Genomic DNA, 6,021 nt, shown 5'->3' on the forward strand with positions numbered 1-6,021 from the left:
CAATTTCTGGTTTACTTGACGTTTTTCACTTGTGTTTATCAATTTTTGTTTTGCGCTCAGTAACATATTTTTCCTTTCGCTTTCTTTATGTTTTTCAAAATATAAGTACGTAAAATCATAGCGAATTTGTCGCTGCTATGTGAACTTCTTAAGGCGCCGTGATTATCTCGGTCTCCATTTATCATACATTTTGTTAATCCGGTTAATCAATATTTATATGTTTAGTAGAATAAGGGATAGATAATACTTATAGTTTATATATATCAGATCAATTGGAATAGGAGAAAATGTCGTCACATATGCATCGAATAAATTTAAATTTTTCTATATTCATTGTGAAAACAACCGTAGTTATGAGAAATAAGGAAAATTTGTTCATCCAATGTTGGCCTGCCTGCTTTGGAATAGAACATTTCAAGTCCGCCAGCGAAGGCAAAAAGTCTTGTAAAATATTCACAAACACGTGCTATATAGTCATGCAAAAAGCTGTTCTAATTTTGCTTATCTTTGAGGATATATATATATAAGCCAAGGGGTAGATAAAGATATTATTTATAATTTCATTCGCAGTAAAGGCGATTTGCTTCGTGAAGATCTTTTCTTGTGATTTATGGATGTGTTCCAGGCAGTAAAGCCCAGTGGGCTAGTAAGTCCGTTGGTAAGCATCGTCGAAATCTATTTAAAAGAAAAAAGTAGTCTTTTGCAATGAACTTATTAAGAAGATCTGAGTCTTCTTCTAGTTCTTTATCACAAATGTACTCAGATCAAGGACCAATAAATAGAGAAGAGATTAATATAGAAGATTTCAATAAATTTATTGAAAATTGGTTCATTCCAAAAGTTAAACTTGATAAAATTTATGAGCATTCAAAGTTTAAACTCTTTGGGAATAATGACTATGTCATTGTTACTGAAGAAATAGATGTATCACTTTCTAACTCTTTTGCTTCAACACAACTTTTGAATAAAGATTCTATAAAGAAACATTCCCAAAAATGAAATTACATGCATATAGGTTTGGTACAGGTTGGTGCAAAACTCCTTACTAAAGAAGGATTAGATACTTCCTTGCTTCTTGTTTTAAGAGATGCGAGACTTTTAAAATACGATGAATCCATTCTTGGAGCTATAGAAACAAGTCTTTGTAGTGGACCAATTCATTTTGATAGTCATCCTGGTATTACCGTTTCTCTCAAAGACAAAAATATTTTAAAATCTCTCACCCTCCAAATAAAGACCCATAATTATTCTATAGCTGAAGGTTCTATTCCCATAGCTCTCATCTATAGAGTTTATTACAAAGTAATGAATTCTGATTTCGGTAGCAAAGCTTTTAAATTAAATTCCAATAGGGAAACCCTTCTTTTACAAACAGATATTTCTAAAGCAAATGTTACCATTCCTAGGACCATTCCTTGGAATCAAATAACCCTTCCTGATCAATGGGAATTAGAAAACCGAATTCCCCAACAAATCATTCAAAATTCTGTTCCTACCAATATTATTCAAGATCATGAAAGAAGAGTAACTATTCAATTTTCCAAAAGATCAGTTGATATTCTTAGGAGGTCTTGTGACATTAGATCAATTCCTTCTAGGCATTCCACTTCTTCTCGAAGATCAGTAGACACTATTCCTAATATCCCTTTGAATAATCCTGAGGAAGCAATTGTAAGTGCTCCTCCTCTTCCAAACATCAGTGGTATTGATAGTAGGTCAGGAATTTCCAGACCAGTCTACCAGCATACTCTTGATTTCCCTGATCCGACTCCTTCTGAAATGGAAGATCCTAAAATCAATGTTTTGGAATTAGTTTTTGAACCTGATAAAGTGCTTTTAAATAAGGAATTTAATTCTTTTGAAAATAAGCAAATCAGAGAATGGTTTTTTAAGGATTTTCAAAACCAAGCTTTCGACATCAAGAAAGAGTATTATGATTACATGTACCAACATGAAATCCAAGTATTCTTCTTTGATTGGTTTGAAAACAAGTTTCTAGAAGAAAAACAAATTTTTGTTTTGGATCAATTTTATAAGTGGAAATTAGACAATGGCTATGTCATTGAGTTTAATCATCCTCCTCTTAGAAAAATCAAAATTGAACATCGAGAAACTGAAATAATAGCTTCTCCTTTTAAGACTGCCTCTGAAATAGATGGCATAGGAATCAAAAAAATTGTTGAACAGAATAATTTTTCAAATCAACATTTACATACTACTGGAAAACAATTGGACCGGATAGAAATTTCTGTCCAAAATAGTTTTCCATCTTTTTCAATATCCACTTCAAAAAGAGATCTAAAACCCCCACTTTTTAAAAATTTTGAGATCCCAAAAAATCCCAGTCTTGAATTTGCTAAAGCACTAGAGGATAGAAAAAAACTCCTCAAAGGAAAAGCAGTTTTAGTCTCTAAAAATCCTATAATTTTGGATACTCCTTTAATACAAAATTTGAGTGTCAAAGACACTCCTGATCGCATTGAATCTTCCAATCAGATCAATCTTTTAGATAAATCCGATACTGAATCAGTTCCCGAAATAAATCGCATCACTTGGAAGGATCCCCAAAAATTATATTATTCTCGCACCACTCCTCCTGATATTCTTACAGAAGAAACCTTTTCTAAAGTCCAAAACAAATATTCTTCCGATGCTATCTATGAATGGAATATAGATGGTGCTTCTGAGCAAAACCTTATCAATATTTTAACCCAAATGGTTATGCTTGCAAATACCTATAAAACCATTCTAGATACTTCTGATCATTCCGTTGCATACCTTTTAATAGCCGGATTTACTGGCCAGCTCAAAGGATGGTGGGATAATTACCTGAATGAAGAACAGAGGTCTCGAATTTTAAATGCTTATAAACTTGACCCTTTTGGCCAAAATATTCTTGATGAAGATGACCAACCCATCCAAGATGCAGTCAATACTTTTATTTTCTCCATATCTCAGCATTTTCTAGGAGATTCTTCTCATATTCTTGATAAGAACCAAGACCTTTTATCAAATATGAAATGTAGATCCCTAGGAGAATTTAGGGAATACAAAGAAATATTTTTACAAAGAGTCTTCCAAAGAACAGATTGCAACCAATCTTTTTGGTAAGAAAAATTTCTTGCTGGATTACCAAAACTCATAGGAGAACAAGTTCGCAGTAGGATAACAGAAGAATATGGAAATCAAATTCCATATGACCATCTTTCTTATGGTGAATTAATCTCTTATGTTTATAAAATTGGAACACAATTGTGTACCAATATTCGTCTTCAAAAACAAATAAAAAAGGAACAAAAACTTTCTAAAAAAGGATTAGGAGATTTTTGTGCCCAATATGATCCATCTTTTGAATCCTTTGAAAAATCCAAATGTTTAGGAAAATGCTCTTCTAAACAAAAAATCAAAGGAAATTTTATAAAAAACCTTATAAGAAAAAATTCGATAAAAAGTTTTCTAAAAAGAAAGAAAATGACAGTTTTGATAAAACCAAAAAATCCAAAAGGAATTTTAAAAACATCACTTGTTATAACTATGGCAAGAAGGGCCACACTTCTCGATTTTGTAAAATCAGCAAAAAGATCAATGAGTTAGATTTGGATGAACAAACTATTAATCAGCTCAATCAATTAATTGCTGAGACTGATAGTAGTTCTTCTGATGAATCTAGTTTTGAAAAAGGATTACAAATTTGTGATTTAGAAACCTTTTCACCATCAACTTCAGATAGTGAAGATGAAGATGGTACCAATTTTGAAATAAATGTTTTGACAAAAGAAGAAGAAATTCTTTTGCAAACGATTGATCAGATCACTGATCCTGAAACAAAAATTAAATATTTAAATAATTTCCAAAACCCCAAGCCAGTTTCTAAATCTACTTTCCAAACTGACAATCTTTATAATATTTCTACTATTCTTGGCAAGGCTAAGAAAGCAAGTTTCAAACCCATTTCTATAAGTGATCTTACCCACGAAATCAATAAACAAAAAGAAGAAATACAAAATCTTAAAGCTGTTCAGATAATTATGCAAAAAGACATTTTGGATATCAAAATGAAAAATCTAAAAGGAAAACAAAAAGAAGAAAATTCTGAAGAAAATAATATTCCTCAACTCCCTTCTTCTTCTGACACAAACTTCCTCTTAATGCTTTCTGAAATAACCACCGGGAAATGGATCATCAATATTTCTATAAAAATCCAAAATGAAATTGTTTTAGAAACAACAGCCCTTTTTGATACTGGTGCAGACCTTAATTGTATAAAGGAAGGTCTTATACCAACCAAATATTTTGAAAAAACTTCCCAGTCTCTCAAATCAGCATCTGGGGACAAGCTGATTATAAATTACAAAATTTCTGAAGCCAAAATTGTGAAAGACCAAATCTCTTTGAAAACCCCTTTTCTTCTTGTTAAAAATATCAAAAAAAATATTATTTTGGGATCACCTTTTATCAATTTACTCCAGCCTTTTAAAGTTTCTGAAAAAGGAATTAAAACTGAAACCTTAGGCAAAAGAATTTGCTTTGATTTCGTTTCAAAACCCCAAACCAGGAATTTGAATATTCTTCAAGATCATTCTATCTCTGAAATAAATTGCATTATTCAAGATAAAGAATCCCACCTTCAATTTCTTAAGGAAGATCTTGAATACAAGAAGATAGACAAAAGTCTCTCTGAAGCAAGTCTTCAGAAAAAAAATTTCAATCTTGAAAATCAAATCAAAGATTCCATATGTTCTAATATTCCCAATGCTTTCTGGTCTCGTAAGTGTCATATAGTTGATCTACCTTATGAACCGGGATTTTTGGAAAAAAACATTCCTACTAAAGCTAGGCCTTCCCAAATGAACCACGAAGTTCTAAATTTCTGTCAAACAGAAATTCAAGAACTTCTTGAGAAGAAGCTTATTAGGAAAAGCCAATCGCCTTGGAGCTGCTCTGCTTTCTATGTCAACAAAAATGCTGAACTAGAAAGAGGAGTCCCGAGATTGGTAATAAATTATAAACCTTTAAATACAGCCTTAAAATGGATAAGATATCCGATTCCTAATAAGAAAGATTTGTTGAATAGGTTTCACGATGCAAAAATCTTTTCAAAGTTCGATATGAAATCAAGGTTCTGGCAAATTCAAATTAGCGATAAGGATAGGTACAAAACAGCTTTTACCGTTCCTTTTGGCCAATATGAATGGAATGTCATGCCTTTTGGATTGAAAAATGCCCCTTCTAAATTCCAAAGGATTATGAATGATATCTTTAATCATTGTTCTGATTACATTATAGTTTACATAGATGATGTTTTAATATTTTCTACATCCATAGAAAAACATTTTAAACACATCAATCATTTTATCAATATTTTAAAGAAAAATGGTTTAGTAGTTTCACCTACTAAAATATCTCTTTTCAAAACAAAAATTTGCTTTCTAGGACATTACATTCATCAAGGAACCATCATACCCATTGAAAGATCAATAATATTTTCTGAAAAATTTCATGATGAAATCAGAGACAAAACCCAATTGCAAAGATTTCTAGGAAGTTTAAATTACATTATTGAATTCTTTCCTCGAATCAATATAATTTGCAAACCACTCCATCAGAGGATCAAAAAAGATCATCCACCATGGACTCAAATTCATACTGATATTGTAAAACAGATCAAGCGAACTGTCAAGGAAATCCCTTGCTTACATCTCGCTAATCCTTCTGCTTTTAAAATTGTTGAAACTGACGCTTCTGATATTGGTTATGGAGGAATTCTTAAACAATCTAAAGACGACAAAGAACAAATTGTTCAGTTTGTCTCCAAGCACTGGAATGATTGTCAGAAGAATTACTCTACCATTAAAAAGGAAATTCTTGCTATTGTGCTTTCTATTTCTAAGTTTCAAGGAGATCTTTTGAATCAAAAGTTTTTACTAAGAATTGATTGCAAATCTGCAAAGGATGTTTTGCAAAAAGATGTTCAAAACATTGCATCCAAACAATTTTTTTCTAGATGGCAAGCAATATTAT

The sequence above is a fragment of the Syzygium oleosum genome, unplaced genomic scaffold (genome assembly GCF_021117445.2).
Source record: "Syzygium oleosum isolate NSW1041296 unplaced genomic scaffold, Sole_v2.1 Sole_v2.32, whole genome shotgun sequence".
Classification (NCBI taxonomy): Eukaryota; Viridiplantae; Streptophyta; class Magnoliopsida; order Myrtales; family Myrtaceae; genus Syzygium; species Syzygium oleosum.